The sequence below is a fragment of the Antechinus flavipes genome, chromosome 1 (assembly GCF_016432865.1).
Source record: "Antechinus flavipes isolate AdamAnt ecotype Samford, QLD, Australia chromosome 1, AdamAnt_v2, whole genome shotgun sequence".
Lineage (NCBI taxonomy): Eukaryota > Metazoa > Chordata > Mammalia > Dasyuromorphia > Dasyuridae > Antechinus > Antechinus flavipes.
In genome coordinates this window covers 332601760-332622599 of record NC_067398.1, presented here as the reverse complement: position 1 = coordinate 332622599, position 20840 = coordinate 332601760, and the positions used below count along the sequence as shown (strand labels likewise).

The window sequence follows — 20840 nt, the reverse complement described above, 5'->3', positions numbered from 1 at the left end:
AGATACTGTGCCTGAAGAAGTACAAGCCTAAGAAAGGCAAAACATCATTCAGTCTCATAAGTGTGAATTGTCACTACTTCTTTGTGATCCCAGCAAACTCATGCTCTGAACTGAAGCTATGCATATTTGTGAAACAGTGTGCCCTGTGTTTATAGGGTGAATATTCTTTTTACTATACTATTTTATTAAAATTTGAACTTTACTTTGAAGTATATGTTTTGGTTAACTGAATAAAAAGCAGACATAAATGGGGGCTTATCATTTTGAGTAAATGTGGAGCCATATTTAATCCTAGGACAGTTATTCTGGGAATTCATGTGAGAGAGGAGATATACTATAGGTGCTATATCCTGATTTATAAAATGGGGATAATAACATAAATACTACTTACTTATTGCATGTTGGGAAGAGAGGACTGCATAAATTGCAAAGAATATTGTAAACATGAGCTTTTAAGTAGGAGCCAAAAAAGCATCTACTGAATTATTTCATAAATAACTGTGCCAATATTATTTTTAGTTTGAATTTTTCTTTATACAGGCACTTTTTTATGATGTGCTTACTGTAATGCAAATGTTACAGAAGCCAAACTGAGGTTTCCAATCCATCCATAACAGGGAAAAACCAATAAACTAATTATTTGTCCTGTTTACATTTCAATTTGATTAGCTGAATTAAATGAAGCCTTACACTTTGATGATAGTTCAACACAATTGGCTAAGTTTAGCTTACAGATTAGAAATGCAAAATATGAAATTTTAAAGAACTTACACCTAGAAACCATTGTAAGTGACTTAACTATTAAATGAGTAACAAGAGCTGAGTAGGCCCTGAAGTCTAAAATTTAGGGATAGTCCATCAGAAATAATTTGCTAGATTAGTGATTTGTTCATACCCCAAAAGTTACACAAGTCATTCCACTAGGATGAATGAAAACAGAGACGTATAAGCATTCAAAATGCGTATAGTCATAGTTTGCCTGACTGTTCTTCTCCTTGTCTGTATAAACTATGGGTTAATCTAAAAGGGCAGTCATGTGCCCAGCCCCAAGCTGGCAGGCAGACATTCTTTGCACCCATATACCTTTGTCTAGCAATGTAAGGAAATGTTTTTACTTTCTCTTAACAATAGTGAGGGTACCATTAGAACCCTCTACACGTCATTCTAAAAACTCTTGCCACTTAACCAGCCCATTTTTTCTTTCTTCTGTACAATTTCTTAATGAAATCTTTTACTCCTATTTTTCTTTGGAACTCCCTATTAATTATATGTTGCAGTCTGCTGTTACTCACCATGTGCCTCCATTACCCTCTAAGTGACATTAACTTTTAACTTTTTGGAAACAGTTATATTCCATGTTTTGATGTCATATAGAAATATAATATTTTAAAATGAGCTTTGTTTTTATGAGGAATTTATGATTAATAAAGGAGATTTGCAAGTTCTCCAAGGCAATCTACCTTACCTTCTCTCCTTGGCTCTAATCTAAACTTTTTAGACTTTCTTTCAAGCAGGTACCCCCTCTACCTTTCTAATTCTACTTTATGAAAGAGAAGAAGAATTCTGTGGGTTTTTTAAAAAGAGGGTTAAACATTTTTATTAGCAAAACAACAATATTTGAGGGGGGAAATGAAAAGAAAAAAAGAGATATGAAAGAAAAAATTGGAAAGGGAATGTTCAGCTTGGCAAAAGAGGAACAAAATCTTCCTCAAGCAACAAACCTTCTGAAAATTGGAATGGGCTAAATAGAAACTAATTATGTAAATCACAAAATATTTAGAAGCCACCACAATAATGAAAAAGAATTTGGAATATGATGTTCAAGAATAACTTAATTAACAACAATGACAACAACAGAGTATAATCTTAAAAGTGGAAAAAATAGATCTTTAATGCAATAGAGAACTTCAAAAAAATTCCTTAATGAAAAGTTAAGAGATACACAGAATCCTTGAAATGCAAATGTGTGAGAAACATAAAAAGATAAACATGAATGCTCATAAAAAGCTAAATGAAGATAAAGGGTTTATGTTTTTATATGATGCATATGTCCTTTCTGAACCTCATCATCACGTAGGATCAAAGAGGGAGTCTAATTAGACAGAGGGCCTGAGAGTAATTCTGTTTTATTGATCTTAAGAAATGGAAAAGGTGAGGAAGAAAGAATGGCAGGAAAAGTGATGGAAGAAGAAAGTTAGGGAAAATTATCTTACATAATAAGAAAGTACAAGTAGAAGTCTATACAAATGAGGAAAGAATAGAAGGGGTTAACACTGAACCTCACTCTAATAAAAGGGGAAAATACAAACACATACAGCTGAGTAGAGGACTTTTTTTTTATTTCATAGCTCTTTATTTTTTCAAATACAGACAAAAATAGTTTTCACCATTCACCTTTGCAAAACCTTGTGTTCCAAATTTTTCTCCCTCCCTGCTCACCCTCTTCACTAGACAGCAAGCAATCCAATATAGATTAAACATGCAATCAGAGAACTATCTTTCATTCAAAAGAGAATGAAATGGGAAAAGAGAAAAGGAAGAAGGCAGATAAATTAAGGAAGGGATTAGTCTTAATCAGAACAAATTCTAAGAACCTAGAAAATATTTATAATAGCTCTTTTGCCAATTTCAAAGAATTGGAAACTGAAGCATCAAATAGAGAATGGTTGAACAAATTATAGTTTGCAAATGAGATAATACTATCATGCTATAAGAAATTATGGGAGCAATGGTTTCAGAGAAATCTGGCAAGACTTTTTCTTTTTAAACTGATGCAGAATGAAGTAAGCAGAACTAAGACAACAATTTTATACACTGATAATATTGAGAAAAGAAACAACTTTGAAAGACTTAGAAACTCAGATCAGTGTAGTAACCAAAGAATGATTCATGAAGAAAAATGCTACCTACTTCCTGGGAGAGATAAAAGAATCATTTTTTGCAGACACGATCAGTGAGACAGTTTGCTTTGCTTGACTATAAATGTTTGTAATGGGTTTTATTTTTCTTTCTTTCTCATTTGCAGGTAAAGAAGAAAAAATTTTGCTGAATAAAAATAAATTAGTAAAAAAGCATAGTAGTTAATATATTCAATATTTGCAAGAAAATACAGCTAGCATCCCAAAGCCTAAAATTTTACAGGGGAAATTGGAAGCAAGAGGAATAGAAATAGCTTTGAAAGAGATCACCATAGATGGACAGGAAACTTAATCAATTTAAAATTTCAAAAAAGACTAGATTATAAATAAAACTTTCCTAACAGTTATGGTAATTGCCAGATCATGTATATAACCACTTGTTAGCATAGCCTTAAAGAACTCAGAATTATCTCTAGATCACAATTAAGCATTAGAATAGAGAAGTTTGTTGAGAGTAAACTATAATTTAAAATAAAATGTAGTAAAAAGTATAAAACAAGATGCAAAGTCAGAATAAAGAAAAGTCATTTTAAAATAGACACAACTAGTCAATGAAAAAGATAATACAGCTAGGTCCCTGGAATTATTTTTTTAGGCATCTGGTATACTAAAACATTAATCAGGAAAAATTAAGAATTTAGAAACTGGAAAAACATAAAATGTATGCAATATCTCCTACTCCTGCTCCAGGCCTCTAATAGACTAACAAGTTAAGTTTCCAGAGAGTGTTGGACTACTTCTCTTTTTAAGGTCTAGGGGTAAACCCGAGGAGTGATGGAAGGTTTTCTAATATTGGCTCACATGTTTTTACTAAGTGTGTTTCTATTGATTACTAGCCAGCCCAATTTAATTAGCTTTTGGTAATAAGTATTTACTAAAGTACCACATAGTAAAAAGAGTTGGTGTAAAACATACCCACAAAATTCTGGGATCATTTTTCTACAAGAGCATACAAAGTCCAGGGAATGCGAGCTCACTTAGAGAGGTATGTGAACTAAGTAATAACTTGGTTTCTGGTTGGCTGGAAGTCTTTTTCTTTCTTCCTAGAATATCAATGAAGTTCTCCTGAACTCTCTATTGCGCTCTAAGGAATATAACTGTTTCCTCTCAGCCACAGAAAGATCACACTCTCTGAAGCTCCTTGTCTCATATATTTTATATATGAATTTATATATGAATATATACATATATATTCTCTTCCCACTTGAATGGATTCTTGGTAATTGATGCATTCTCTCAGATAACATGGTTAATAAGAATAAGGTTTTTCAGTATCTCTGGGCTCGTTTCCTTTTTCCCACCTTATTGACCTGAGTTAACAGATGGAAGGATTGAATCCTCAAAGCATTTCAAAAACTGTTTTCCTGTTCTAATTCATTTTCTTGATATCTCTAGGGCCAAAGTTTGTTTAATTCTTTCAATTAATCACAATATATTTCATCATTTTATTTTATCCAGTGGCTTGAAGCTTGTTAGATATAGAAATTTCTTGGATTGAGTGATTCAACAGAAATTGTTTACACCTATTTTACAGGTTTGATTAATTGACTGATTCTATAATTCAACCTAAGTGGCATTTTCACCTAAAAAAGATTTCATGGAGTAGAACAGCTTTTCAATTATAGTAATCAAGCTAAGAGGTATAAGTCATCCCTCTTAATGTGTATTTGAGGAAAAATAAAAGAGAAAAGAGAGGATTTTATAGGAAGCTTATGTATATTTAAGATTAATACAAGGCATAAGCACTAAAGAGGGGATTCAAATAATACTTACAGAAAAGTTAGGTAAGAGAGTTGAAGGATGGCAGTGAACTCAAAGGCAATAATTATTGAAACAAACCTATAAGAAAAGAGAATTTCATGCATTCAGGGCTATGTTTTTATTTTAAAAAGAATTCTTAAAAAAGAATATTTTCACAGTTAGCTTCAGAAAACAGTATAACTCAAAAAGATTACATGGAAGAAACATGATTATCAAAGGAGATTGTAATATATAAAGATCTGAAATAATGAAAAGAGATCAAGAAATGAAAACTGATTCTCAACTTTATGTTAATAACCAGATGCTAGTAGTTAGTTTATCTTGACCAAGAGAATATATAATTACATTTGAAGAACTAAGAAAGACATTACTTGAAGTGAATGATGATATGAAGTATGATAACGTTACAGATCAAAGATTAGGAGAAACAGAGGCAGTGTGGTATATTGGAAAGCTCAATGGAGTTGGAATCAGACGAAAGTAGGTTCAAATTTTGCCTCTGATGTTATTTGAGAAAGTCACTTAGTCTTTCAGAGCCTATATCCTCATGTGCAAAATGGGGGTAAAAATGGTAATCCCTATCTCATAGTCTTATTGTGAGGATCAAATGATAAAATGTATGTAAAATGTTTTCGATAGCACTATATAAATGTAAATTACTATACTTCTCCAATAAAACACAAGTTCTTGAGAGTAAGATTCTTTTCATTTTTGCTTTGGTATCCCCAGCACCTGACATATTGCCTTGTACACTGTGGCTTCTTAATGTTTGCTGAATTGAAGAAATATAAGAGATAAGAGGCATAAAGTTTATAAGACAGGGGAGGAAAGGAAGTATACAAGAAACAAAGTATCCTTGAGAAAGCAAGGAAAAGGCTAAAGCATAAAAATAAGCCATGTAGAGAAAAATAGAGACCTAGAAAACAAAATGAGTTGGTAGAGCTGGGGGACCGTGAATGTGGCTACTAGTTGAAGGAAGTTAAACAACTTCGAAGGAAATGAAAGCTCCAACATGGAAGAATTCAAAAGGAAAGCAAAGGAAAATTAGAGACACACACACACACACACACACACACACACACACCCCAATTAATTAATGCTTTAAAAATTATCAAATCAGAAAATGAATACACAAAAATATCTACAATAAGCTTGAAGAGAAATATAATACAGGAAGAAATTTAAGACAGGGAAGATGACAAAAATGACCAAAGAAAAGGAACTAAGGTTATGAAGAGAATAATTATGAGAGAAAAGAAACAAAAGAGAATGAATATGAAAAAGAGAAATCAATATAAAGAAAACAACAGGATTAATAAACCAATATGAGACTATTTAAATACAAAGAGCAACTGCAAAGAAATGAACTGAAAGAGGTTTTCAGGTTACAAACTATATAAGGGACTGGAGATAAAGCAAGTATAAATTAAAAAATAAAAATCTTTTTTTAAAAAAAGAGTATTTTAGACAAATAGTAAGTAACCTTAAACAGAAAGGTATAGATAATAAGGCAATGGCTAAATTGGGGTAAAGGCACAGGGGATGGTAAAAAGGGTAAAAAGTGGATTAAAATAAAAGACGTATATGATTGATATAGAATCAACAGGTCTTGGTTATTGATTAGATGAAGGAAAGGAAAACTCAAAGATTACTCCAAGGTGTCAATAAAACCAGCAAAAAACTGTATAAAAGCATATGGAGATGTTTTATGCACAAAAGTCTAGGCCTATTCTTATGGAAGAAGTTAAGTAAAAAACAGAAAATATTCCTGTCTTTATTACTTATAGATGTGGCAATAAACCTTTGGAAAGACAAAGCAGACAGGAAAAAAAGAGAGGAATCAAATATCAGGTCAATGAATATGAAAATCTGCAGATCCCATTGCTTTTTGCATCACACATGATAGAAAAACTTATAAAGCTCAGATCAGTTAGAAAAGAAAAAATAAGTGACAAAACACCAACCAAAAAAACCCACAACAACTCCCTATATACATATTTAAAAATAAAGAAGGGAAAGAAGTTATCTAAAAGTAGGTATAGATAAGGAGGCACAGATATACCCTCACAGGAAATCTCTAGCCAGTCTGAGGACAGATGATCATTGTCATAGACACTCTAGAAAGGATTCTTGCTTAAGAATCAATTAGACCATATAGCCACTGGGATCTCTCCTAACTATTGAGTTTCATATCACACAACACTTTGTTTAAAAAGTGCTTTCTTCAAAACTTTGTGAGGTGAGTTGTTGTTCATGTACTATTATCCTCATATTAGAAAGGAAGAAACAATGTGTCCTTGGTCACAGGGATAATAACTGTTAGAATTAGAACTTGAAACAACTTGGAAGATCTGATAAAATTCAGTATTCCTTCAACTAGACTATGTGGCCACAGAAGCAATCATCTTTAGGTGAAAGAAGCACCAAGAACTTATTAACAGGAGACATGAACATTACAAACAATTCCTTATATGAATTTTTAACAGAACACATATATTGAAGTGAAGCATTAACCCCATCAATAATAAAGTCTATCAATCTAAGAGTGCCTTAAGCAAAACTGTGCAATAGATAAAATCAGTTTCTAGTAGTCTCCAATATACCTTCTTCTGATAGACTCTTTTCCATATCAAAAACTGCTAATAGGAAAGAATTTTATAAACTCATTTTAGCTAAGTCATAAATGACTAATAAAATCCTTTTTTTTTTTTTTACATTTTACATTAATAGTAAAATGAATTATATTGTGCAATTTCAGGTATCTTTAAATGAGAGATGATTTAGTTGGAGGAAGAAAGCTAGAGAGGACAATTTTTTTTTTTCCAATAGTCTTCTACCAGAGCAGAAAAATTAGAATTATTTCACCTGAGTCATGAATATTTTTAAGTGGGGAGATGCAAAAGATGGTCTAATGGAATGTATGGTAGTATAGAAAAGAGGCAATTAGGTCAAAGGAAAGTCTGCCTCTCACCCTCACAGGATGTGAGGAGGGTGGTAGTCCGTAAGACAAATGACATGAAAAAATGACACTGTGGTGGACAATATGGTGAAGAATTATGAAGCAGAACACAAAAAAAGCATGCCATCCCCCAAGGTTTATTAGCCCCTGGAGCAAAGCTCCAGCTCTCATTCCTTATTTTGTTTATTTGTAAATCTACTCCCATGCTGATCCTATGATTAACTATAACAAAGAGGCACTAGTACTTTACCAGAAGGAAGTCTATGGCACTACCTAGGTCAGCATGGGTTTTTGAGGTTATTTTTACCACTGCACTAGTCAACTGTTTCTATGATACTAATGACAGATACTGACTAAAGGAAATCTCCAAAAGCATATTTTAAGACCACATTGACATAAAGCATACCACTATCCTGGAGCCTAAATTGAGGCCTAAATACAAATCTATATTTTATGAAGAGTTAATACTTGCTTTCTGGGGAAAATGCCAAAGAAAGTCAAGAAATTCCAATGGTAATGTGGCAGAGGTAGTCAAAGTTAGAAAATGACTCTTTTAGGGTTTGGTGATTAGAAAATTGAAGGAAAGTAATATTAACTTGTAACAGAAAAAGTTAGCATAAAACTATTCTTTCAGATGGTTCACTAATACATGGGCTAAAATTACACAGATTACAAAGGGAAGAGACTGAACTGCAGATTAGTTTGAAATAACAATAAGTACTAAGATGATTGAAAAGTGGTATAATGAATGGTCTAGATAATATGGAATTCAACAACCAGAATTCATTAAGTGCCTACTTTATGAAAGCCTCTTTACTGGTCATTGGAAGTACAAAGATAAAATGAATCAATCCTTGGCTTCAAGGAGTTTACTTTCTATATGAGAAATTCAATATGTGTTAAGTTATAATAAAGATTATACAAAAGAATAAAAATATTCCAAATGACTTAGGGCTCCACAAGAGATTCCAAGAAGGAGGAAGTACCTGAACTATGCTTTGAAAGAAATATGGTTTCTATATGGCAGAAATGAAGAGGAAATACATGCCAAGCATGGGAGACATCCCACACAAAAGACACAGAAGTGGAAGACGAAATCCTGATTTTAAGGAACAGAGAGTAAATCAGTTTAAATAGAGAGTTCATGATGAGGAATAGCATGAAATATGAATAGGAAGCTAAGTGACAGTCAGGTTTTGGAGCCAAGTTAAGGATTTGTGTCTTATTTTAGAGACATCAAGAAGTCACTAATGATTCTTGAGTAGGGGAGTGACATAATCAAATTTATATTATAGGGATATCAATTTGTTAGCTGTACAGGAGACAGAATCAAAAGAGGAGAGATCAGAGATAGACCAATTAAGAGAGTCCATGTGAGAAATAATGAGGACTTGAATTAAAGCAGAGGCTAAGTGGTAGGGGGAAAAGATGGATAAAATAAATACTGTGTGAGTAGATTTGACAAGATAAAGAATTTGGGTAAGGAAAAAGTTAAGGCTAATAGAGATTGTGAACCTGCATAACTGGAAGGTTGCTTGTGTCTTCAAGAGAATTAGGCAAGTTTGGAAGAGTAGCTTTAGAGGACAAGTTCACTGAATAAGGATCATAGATCTTCTACTGGGCCTGTATCCCAAAGAGATCATAAAAGAGGGAAAAGGACCCATATGTGAAAAAATGTTTGCAGCAGTTCTTTTTGTTGTGCCAAGGAAGTGGAAACTGAGTGGATGCCTATCAATTGGGGAATGGTTAAATAAGTTATGGTATAAGAATGTTATGGTACATTAACATTCTATAAGAAATTATCAGCAGGATTATTTCAGAGAGATATGGAGAGACTTACATGAACTGATGCTAAGTGAAGTGGGAAGAACCAAGAAAATACTGTACACAACAAGAAGATTATATGATGATACACTGTGATGGATGTGACTAATTTTAACAATGAGGCGATTTAGGCTAGTTATAATAATCTTGTGAGGAAGAGAGCCATCTGCATCCAGAGAGAAGACTGTAGGAACTGAGTATGGACCACAACACAGTATTTTCACCTTTTTTACTGTTGTTTGCTTGCATTTTGTTTCCTTTCTCATTTTTTTTTCCTTTTTGATCTGATTTTTCTTATGCAGCATGATAATGGTGGAAATATGTATAGAAGAATTGTACTTCTTTTATATATATATATTTTTTATTTTTTTTATAATAACTTTATATTGACAGAATCCATGCCAGGGTAATTTTTTTTTACAACATTATCCCTTGCTCTCGCTTCTGTTCCAATTTTTCCCCTCCCTCCCTCAACCCCCTCCCCTAGATGGCAATCAGTCCTATATATGTTAGATATGTTACAGTATATCCTAGATACAATATATGTTTGCAAAACCGAACAGTTCTCTTGTTGCACAGGGAGAATTGTATTCAGAAGGTAAAAATAACCCGGGAAGAAAAACAAAAATGCAAATAGTTCACATTCATTTCCCAGTGTTCTTTCTTTGGATGTAGCTATTTCTGTCCATTATTTGTCAATTGAAACTGAGTTAGGTCTCTTTGTCAAAGAAATCCACTTCCATCAGAATATATCCTCATACAATATCGTTGTTGAAGTGTATAATGATCTCCTGATTCTGCTCATTTCACTTAGCATCAGTTCATATAAGTCTCTCCAAGCCTCTCTGTATTCATCCTGCTAGTCATTTCTTACAGAACAATAATATTCCATAACATTCATATACCACAATTTACCCAGCCATTTTCCGATTGATGGGCATCCATTCAAGAATTGTACTTCTTTAACACATATTGGATTATTTGACATCTAGAGGTGAGTGGATGGGGAAAATGGAGGAAGAAAAAAATTGGAACATGAGGCTTTGCAAGAGTGAATATTGAAAACTATGCATGTATTTTGAAAATAAAAAAGCTTTAAAAAAAGAATCGTAGATCTTTATATACATAGATCTAGAACTAGAAAAGCTCTTCAATGTCTTCTAGTCCAATACCTTCATTTTCTAGATGAAAAAGTTGAGGTCCAAGGAAGTTAAATGATTTATATAAGGTTACATATGCAATAAATTGAGTTCTGGACAAGCTGAGTTTGAGATGCCTACAGGACATCCAGTTGAAAATGTCTAACAGGGAGACAGTAAAACAGAATTAGAGTTCAGGAAGGAGATTAGGGCAGATATAAAGCTTTGTGAACCATCTACATGATTCACATGAGTTGAGATAATTGAACTCATAGAATCTGATAAGATGCTAAAAGGAAAAAGTATATAGAAATAAGTAAAGAATACTCCAAAAAGAATTATGAGGAATAGTCATACTTAGTGGGATCTAGGATGACGATCTAGTAAAGGAGATCAAAAGGGAAGTTAGATAGATAGATAAAAGGAAGAGAAAATACAGAGATGTATAGTCAACAATGTCAAAAGTCGTAGGAATCTTAAGCAGATTTAGAACTGAGAAAAAGTCCATTAGATGTAATCATTAAGAAATTATAAGAAATTTTTGAAAGTGTAGTTTCAGTAGACTAGTAGGTTGAAAAGCTAGAATGCTTGGAGTTGACAAGTCAGTAGAAAGTGATAAAATGGAAACAATGAGTATAGGCAATTAGATTATCTAATTTCTAGATTATCTTTTGTAGGAGATCAGCTGCCAAAAGTAGAAGATTTGTAATATGGCAGCTTGAGGGAATGACAGAGTCAAGTAAAGATGAAAGATGGGGAAAATCTGAGGAAGTGTCAGAGAGCAAGCCACAGGATAGAGATTGAAGATGAGAGAAGGGGAGTGGTTTATCAAGAAAACTCCCTGCAGGGGTCCTCAAATTACAGATTGTGGGCCAGATGCAGCAGCTGAGGACGTTTATCCCCCTCACCCAGGACTATGAAGTTTCTTTATTTAAAGACTCACAAAACAAAGTTTTTGTTTTTACTATAGTCTGGCCCTTCAACAGTCTGAGGGATAGTGAACTGACCCCCTATTTTAAAAGTTTGAGGACCTCTGTAACCTGGAGGATAAGGGAAAAGATGAGATAATGAAGACTCTCTAGTAGTTTTGGCAAGAAGATGAATCACCTATCTCTTTATCACCTCTTCACATACTTATTCTTAGGGTTAAAAAATATAAAAGAATCCAACAAGTAATACAATGTGTTATATTTTTATTTTGAGAATATTTTCCATGTACCAGTTTCTACTCTGAGTAGGAATGAAAACATAAAAACAGGAGCTAGAGGAGAAAGACTCAGATTTCTCTCAATAAGTGTAAGATAGATATAGTGGTAGCATAATCTATGGGAGAAATACAGAATAGGAACTAGAATCATAGAAATTTAGGGTTAATAATTTGTAAATCTCAAAATGAAACATAAATGTATGTTATTATTATGAATCATGAATCCAGTCTAAACCTAATCTTGATCTTAACAAAGCTTATCTTAGTATTAGTTAATTGTTTACATGCTCTATTTCTGAAATATTAATCTGTAGATTTTCTATGCCATAAGAACCAACACTGTGATAATAGAAATATTTACAAAGGTCAGTATTTTGGCAAAGCTGAAACTATTTCTACCTCTTATCTAAAGTTCAATTTTATATTTATTCTATGATATGATTAACAGTAATTTCCTTTCCCAATGAGTTGGCTGTATTTGGCAAACATTGACTTTACAATTTTTTGTGAAAGATATGTGATAGTCCTTCAAAACTGATTGAATGAGAGCAAAGTAGCATAGGGGATAGAGCATCAGCCCTGAAGTCAGGAGGACCTGAGTTCATATGCAGCTCAGACACTTGACATTTACCAGCTATGTGACCCGGGGCAAGTGACTTAATCCCAATTGCCTTGAAAAAAGAAAAACTTCTAAAGAATAAAGAAACTGGGGGTGGAGCTAAAATGACAGAGGTGAGAAAGCATTACATTCAAGCTTTCTTAACATTCCCCTCCAGACATCTTTAAATACCTTAAATTTAATCCTGGAGGAAAAGAACCAATAAAAGGTCAGAGTAAGACTTTCTTCCAGCCCAAGACAATTTATGAGGTCAGAAGGAGACATCTATGAGACAAAAGTAGAGCCTGGATCAAAAAACAAGTAGATGCAATGCTAGTGGTGATTCTTGGTATTGGTAACAGCAGCAGCAGTAACTTTGGGAGTTCTCAAGCCAGAGACAATATAGGGATATGGTAAGAAAGAAATGCCAGGGGATTCCTGTGTTACTACTGAACCAGACACTGTTTGGCAACCCAAATTTATTTCATTGTGTCTTCCTGACTCAGAGTAGTTTGCTTGCAGTCTCCAAATGTAAGATCAGAATGTGGAGAAAATGAGTTAATGAGGCAATAGCAAAACAAACTCTTTTTATTAAATGCTAATACTCAACAAAGACACACACTGATATGTGTACTTTGAAAGGCCGTTCCTGGTCCCCCTATACTATTAGTGCCTCACCTCTGAAATTACTTTCCATTTATTTGTACTATGTTTATTGTATGTACTTTGTGTTGACATGTGGCTTTTCCCATTAGATTGTAAGCTCCTTGAAGGCAGGAATTTTGCTTTTGCCTTTCTTTATACTGTACTGTGTCCGGTACATAGGAAGAAATTGTGAAATTGTTACATTTTGGTTTTTATAAAGAAATACATACAAGTTCAACAATGTAGTAACAAAATTGCTCTAAGGTATCTCTTTCCGCATAACTTTTTCCTTCTATATGCTTTAAAAAAACTTTATGGATGCGCTTTTTTTATGTCTATCATTACCCACTTATCTATTTCTCTACTAACACCAAATAGAAGACAAAAAAACCAAATATATTGGTTATATTTATATTTGACAATGCATATCTGACTCTACTTCTAATCCATCACTTCTCTGTCAAGAAGTAGGAACTACCAATTGATCAATGATGAACAGAACCAGCTACATCCGGCGAAAGAACACTGGGAAATGAGTGTGGACCACAACATAGCATTTGCACAATTTCTGTTGTTTGCTTGCATTTTTGTTTTTCTTCCCAGGTTATTTTTACCTTCTTTCTAAATCCGTTTTCTTGTGCAATAAGATAACTGTATAAATATGTATACATATATTGTAGTTAACATATACTTTAAGATTTTTAACATGTATGGGACTACATCTAGGGGAGGGTGTGGGGGGAAGAAGGGGAAAAGTTGGAACAGAAGTGTTTACAAGGGTCAATGTTGAAAATTTACCCATGCATATGCTTTGTCAATAAAAAGCTATAATAATAATTTTAAAAAGAAGTAGGAACTATATTAATGTTTTGAATTCATTCTTGTTTGACAATTTGTTTAGAGTTCTAAGGGCCTTCAAGGTTGTTTTCCCTCATTGATATTTTTGTGTTCATTGTATAAATTGTCCTTCAGGACCTGCTCACTTGGTTCTTTATCAGTTCATACATGTTTCACAATTATGATTACTAATCATGAATTTCCCTCCATCCTATTTTCTTCTATTTATTTTTTTCTCTTCCTTTTTATCCTGTCCCTCTAAGGAATTTTTTTTTTTTTTTTAACTACAACCTTCCTTTATCCATTCTCTCTTTTATTACCAACCTCCTTCCCCCTTCCTCATCCCTTTTCCTCTTTCCTGGTTGGGTAAAATAGATTTCTATCCCTAATTGAATGTATATGTATATTTTCCTCTTCTTAGAACTAATTTAAATAAGAGGGAGGTTCAAGCATTGCCTCCTCCAATTTCCTCTCCACTTCCCTTCCAAAAAAAGCCTATTTTGTGAGAGATAATTTTCTCTATACATTCTTTCCATATTTTTCTGAATGTCATATGCATAATTTCTTACAGTATAAAAAAATTCCATTATATTCATAAACCATCATTTGTTCATCCATTCTTTAATTGGTTGGTATTTGTTTTATTTTGGGGTAGCTAAGTGGTTTAGAGTGATGAGCCTTGAGTCAGGAAGATCTGAGTTCAAAATTGTTCTCAGAAACCTACTAGCCATGCAACACTGGGCAAATCACTTAACCCTATTTTTCTCCATTTCCTCATCTATAAAATAAGCTGGAGAAAGAAATGGTAAGCCACTACTGTATCTCTACCAAGAGTCATAAAGACTTAGACACAATTTCAATGACTGAACAACAAGTTTTATTTTCAGCTTTTTGTGACAGCAAAAAAAGTGTTACAATATTATTGAACTTTTGGATTCTTGTCCTCTATCCTTGACTTTCATGGGATTCATCTAATAGAAGTATTGCTAAGTCAAAGGGTAGACATCATTTAGTTACTTTTGGGATATAGTTCCAAATAACATTTCAGAATGATTGAATCAATTGGAATCACAGCTTTACCAACATTATATTAGTTTGCTTGTAATATCATAATGCTGAAAACAATTGCTACCTTCTTGATCTTTGCCAATTTGATGAGTGTAAGGTGGAACCTTAGAATTATTTTAATTTACATTTTTTAAATTACTAGTGTTTTGCATTATTTTTTCATATTAATAGCTTGCATCGCTTTATATGGATACTAGCTAATTCTTTATATAGTTGAAATATAAGAACTTTATCAGAAAAATTTGTTTTGAAGATTTTCCCCAGTTTTTTCCCTTGTGATTCTTTTCTTTTTGAGGCAATTGGGTTAAGTGACTTGCCCAGGTCCATACAACTAGTAAATGGCAAGTGTTTGAGGCCACATTTGAATTCAGGTTCTCCTAACTCCAAGGCTGATGCTTCATCCACTGCACCACCTAGCTGCTCCTCTTCTGATTCTCAAAGTACTTATTTTGTATGTGAAAAAAAGATTTTTTTTTTAATTTCACATAACCAAAATTATCTTTTATGATCATTTCTATGCTTTGGTTAGGTAAGAATTCACAATACTCCTATGCCATAATTGTGAAAGGTATCCCCTGTTTTTGTGCTGACCTGTTAAATTTAGGTCATATATTCAGTTGGAATTTGTTATAGTAGACAGCACATAATGTTAGTCTAACTCTAATTTCTTCTGAATTTCTTTCTAGTTTTCCTAGCAGTTCTATCAAATAGGAACTCCTTAACCCAGAATTCATCATACTTAGATTTAATCAAAACACATTACAATATTTAATTGCTTCTAGATTGTATTTGCCTTATCTGTTTCACTGAGAAACTTTACCGTTTTTAACTAATACCAAATCATTTTCATGATTACATTTTATGATATAATTTGAGGTCTGCCACAACTAGTCCTCTTCCTTTCTATCCTTTTTTTTTCATTATTTCTCTTGAAATTAATGACTTTTTGTTACTATAGATAAATGTTATTATTTTGTCTACACCTTAATTTAGTACTAAATATAGAAATTAATTTATGTGATATCGACATTTTTATTATATTGGCATGGACTAATTATAAGTAATGTCTCTGTTTTGCTTTATTTCTATTTGTATTTATATTAATTTAAGTCTTGATTTTGTGCTTACACACTAAAACTGAGATATTTTATATATTCTATTATTATTCTGAACGGTGTTTTTTCTATCACTTCCTAATGCCTTTCATTAGTAATATACTGAAAAGCTGATGATTTTGTTGGGTTTATCGTGCACTCTGCTACTTTACTGAGGATTGAGGATATTAATGGTTTCAATTGTTTTAGTTGAATCTCAAAAAAAATTTTTTTAGATAGAAGTAAGATGCATCTATTTTTGACTTCTAATTAATCAAGATAACATCTTCTTTTCAACCATTAGACAGAAAAATCAATAACCAGGGCTGTTGAACTGCCAATTAAATTTATACACCAACATCTATTATTGGTAAATCACTGATGTATTTAACTATTTCATCTTTTATTATATTATAAAAGGTGGGCCATGGAATCTCAAATTCTTTAAATAAACCACTATATCATTATAAATAGCAATAATTTCTCTCTTTACTTTCATTTCTTCTTTTAACTTATTTTTATTGAATAATTGTTATATATTTATAACAATTCTAACATATTCTAACATACTTCTAATATAACAATTATAACAATATCATTCTACAATCATATTAAGTAACTCTGGTAACAATAAATGGAGTTTACTTCTGACATTACTGGAAAGAGCTCTAATATTTCTCCATTACAGATAATACTTGTTCTTAGTTGACACTATTTACTATAATAATATTTACTAAAAATCTGTTTATTCTTATAGTCTCTAACATTTTTTAACTAAGTAAATGAGTGTCATATTTTGTCAAAAGCATTTTCTGCATCTGTTTTTATAATCATATGCTTTTCATTATTTTGTTATAGATATGGTCAATTGTACATAAAGAGTTTCTAATATTAAACTAGACCTGAATTCTTAGCATAATAAACTCAATCCAAGCTGGTGAATAATGTTTTTAATATATTGCTATTTGGTAATATTTCATTCAATATTTTATATAATTATTCACTGGTGATATTAGTATGTTGTTTTCTTTTTCTGTGTTCTCTTTTCTAAATTTAGATATCAGGACCATATTTATTAAATAGGAATCTGATATGATGTTTCCTTTTTCTAAATAACTTATGTAGAATTGTAGAACATGGTTATTTGAATGTTTTGTAGAATTCACTTGTAAATCCATCTTGGCTTGGGTTTTTTTCCTTTGAGAGTTCATTTATAGTTTGTTTAATTTATTTTTCTGAAATTGGGATATTTAAATTCTCTGCTTCTTGCTCTGTTAATCTGAGTATTTTGTATTTCTGTAAGTATTCATCTATTTCTTTAATATTATCAGTTTTGTTAGCAAGTAGTTGGCCAAAATAGTTCCTAACAATTTTCCTTACTTTCTTATCATCTATTGTGATTTGTTATTTTTCAATTTTTTTGGTTGTGTTTTAGTTTTCCTCACATACATATCTATTTTTAAAAAATAAAATTAGCTAATGATTCAACTAAAAAAAAGACTTCCTTCTCCAATTATTATGTCCACATCTATTTTACATATTGTATGTAACCAGAAGAATATAAAGTGCTTGAAAACAGTGATTATTTTTTATTTTATCTTCAGGAACTAGAACAGGGCCTTGTGCACAGTTAGAGATTTAATTAATAAATGTTTTGTTGGATTAGATTTTAATCAGTTTTATTTAACCAGGCTTAAAATGAGCCAATCACTTAAGCATTTATTCATCACCTACTTTATGCCAGGAATTGTGCTTCTTGCTGAAGGTAATCATTAGGCTTATTGTGAAGAAAATCCTTTTTAAGTAATGAAATGCTAAAGAGAGGTGAAATTTTTTTTAAAGTGACTTTCTGTTTCTTCAGTATTGTATTCTCTATCCATATCTGCACCATAACAAACTGATATGTATAAAAAAATTATTGTTATAAATGGCCTTCCTAAATGAACTCAATATACTGAAGACTAGATTGTAGTCCCAGAAACATGATTCTGTTTAATAAAAGCTTGATTTGATACAAATAGCCTAAAATGTAAATGTGTGTTGATATTTACTGATTCTGGTAATTACTAAGTTCAGTGGAAATAACTAAGTGAACAAAACTTCAATGGGATTTTATCCCACTGAAAGCAAATTTCTATTTTAATAATGAGGTCAAGATCAAGGTTAATCTATAAAAATGGATTTTGGGAGGGGGAAAAATTGGCAAGTTATTTAAGAAATTATTTTCAGGGGCAGCTATGTGGAATAGTGGATAGAGCACCAGCCCTGAAGTCAGGAGGACCTTAGTTCAAATCTGACCTCAGACACTTAATACTTCCTGTGTGACCCTGGACAAGTCACTTAACCCCAATTGCCTCAAAATGCCAGGTTATTGGGCAAATATTTCTCAAATATCTCAAATTCTCTCATTGAGAATTCATTATGGGATTAGGGAACAGTAATTAGTCCACTTTGATTGTTGTGTATAGTCTGAGATGTTTGAAAAGAGTAAGTTGGAGCCTGGTTGTAAATGGATTTAAATGTTAACTGAAAGAGTTTGTATTTTATTCAATAAGCAATGGTAAGACTGAAGATTTTTGAAGGTGCTGTGAAAAGAATAAGGCTACATTCCATGGGTTAAGGTAACTTTAGGATTTTTGCTGCTCATCTATAAATAATAACTTATGCTGGATAAATACACAATGCCCTTACTTTCTTTCATTTTACTCTCATTAGGGGAGAAAAAAAGTATTTAAGAATAAAACAGAATTCTAAAAACAACAAATCACATAGGCTGGTAAGTTATTAGCTAGTGTGAGAACGATAATGAAGCTGACACATGTGACACCTGAGCACCCAGTGAAAGGCAACACCTTTTAATTTGAGCCCTGAAATAGCATCAGTGTGAGAATAGGAAGATGTAAAACTGAAAAGTTGACAGTATCCTATCTCACCTTATAGGAAAGTACATTAAAAAGGAACATAAAGGAATGGGTAAACTCATAACTGGCCATCCCTGCCCCTTCCCTTACCCCAAGTGCTATTTATTCTATCCCTTATCTTTTATAACTCATAAACCTAAGAAGAAGAAATCAGCTTATTCAATCAGATCCTTCCTCCTGCTTCCATTATTCAACATTTCTTCCTTATAAGTTTGGCTGTGTGACTCAAGCAAATCACTTAATCTCTATTTGCCTCATTTTCCTCATCTATCAAATGGGGCTCAAATGAGATGATATTTGTAAAGTGCTTAGCATAGTGTTTGGCACATAGTAAGTACTATATAAATGTTGACTGCTATTCCATTATCATTATTATTATTATTTCTTCAATCTATGTCACCCTATTCAGATTTTTGTTATATTGATCAACCTCCAGCAAATTTTTCTTCCTTTCTCTAAGTGTTGAATACCAATCCATCCCATCACCTGTCCTTTTGTATAATAGCTTTAGTATTCACATTGATATATCTTTAAATCTCCTCACTTTCAAGTTCATCAACTTCTTTGACCTACATTTCTCCTCTACTTCATTCATTCAAAAGAAATGATTTAGTTTTGGACTTCCTACATCATTCCATCTTCATGATTGTGAATCATTAAATCTCTCAATCTAAACACCACTATTTTTTAAAAATTATTTTAATCAATTATTTGTTTTTAAATAATTTTCAAAATACATGCAGACAGTTCCCAACCCTTCCAAAACTCTGCATTTCAAATTTTCTTTTTCTTCCTTTGCTCTACTTCCTCCCCTAAACAGCAAGCAATCCAATATATCTTAAACATGTGTAATTCTTCTATACATATTTCCACACTTATGCCGCACAAGAAAAATCAGATCAAAAAGGAAAAAAAAATGAGAAAGAAAACAAAAAACAAGCAAACAATAACAAAGGTAAAATGCCACTTTGTGATCTGCATTCAGTCCCCACAGTCCTCCCTCTGGATGCAGATGGCTCTCTCCATTACAAGTCTATTGGAATTGGCCTGAATTGCCTCAGTGTTAAAAAGAGCCATGTCTGTCAGAATTGATCATTGTATAATTTTGTTATTGCTGTGTACAATGTTCTCTTTGGGTCTATTCACTTCACTTAGCATCAGTTCATGTAAGTCTCTCCAGGCCCCTCTAAAATCATTCTATTGCTTGTTTCTTATCGAACAATAATATTCTATAACATTCATATACCATAACTTATTCATCCATTCTCCAACTCCATCAGGAGTTTCCAGTTTCTTGCCACTACAAAGAGGGCTACTACAAATCTTTTTGCACATGTGGGTGCTTTTCCTTTTTTTATGATCTCTTTGGGACATAGATCGAGTAGAGACACTGCGGGATCAAAGGGTGTGAATAGTTCGATAGCCTTTTGGGCATAGTTCCATAATGTTCTCCAGATCATTGGATTTGACCACAACACCGTCAACAATGTATTAGTGATCCCGTTTTCCCACATCCCCACATACTGCAAAAGATATCCTTATCTTTTCCTGCCATCTTAGTCAATTTGAGAGGTAACATCACTACTTTCTGCAGGAAAAAATTTCCAAATCCCTCCATTTCATACACAAACAAAATTATCTGATTTTTTTGGTATATATTTAGATATATTTGATATGTCTCCCTGATAGAGGGAAGTTATTTAATTTTGATCTCTATTCCTAGAGTCTGGCCCAGAGTAAGTATTTAATTCATGTTTGTGGGTTAATTGTTCTGTCATTGCATACATTGCTCTCTTGGTTCTGCTTACTTCACTCTGAATCAATTCATTCAAGTCTTGTCAGGTTTCCCTGAATGTATCCCTTTTGTCA

At 32.5% G+C, this 20840-nt stretch overlaps 1 protein-coding gene across 2 annotated transcripts in view; it reads right to left on the bottom strand.

Annotated features, from left to right (window-relative positions):
• Positions 1 to 20840, bottom strand: part of ADCY9 (adenylate cyclase 9) — a 186159-nt gene that overhangs the window by 78229 nt on the left and 87090 nt on the right. The gene's annotated exons all lie outside the window — the stretch shown is intronic.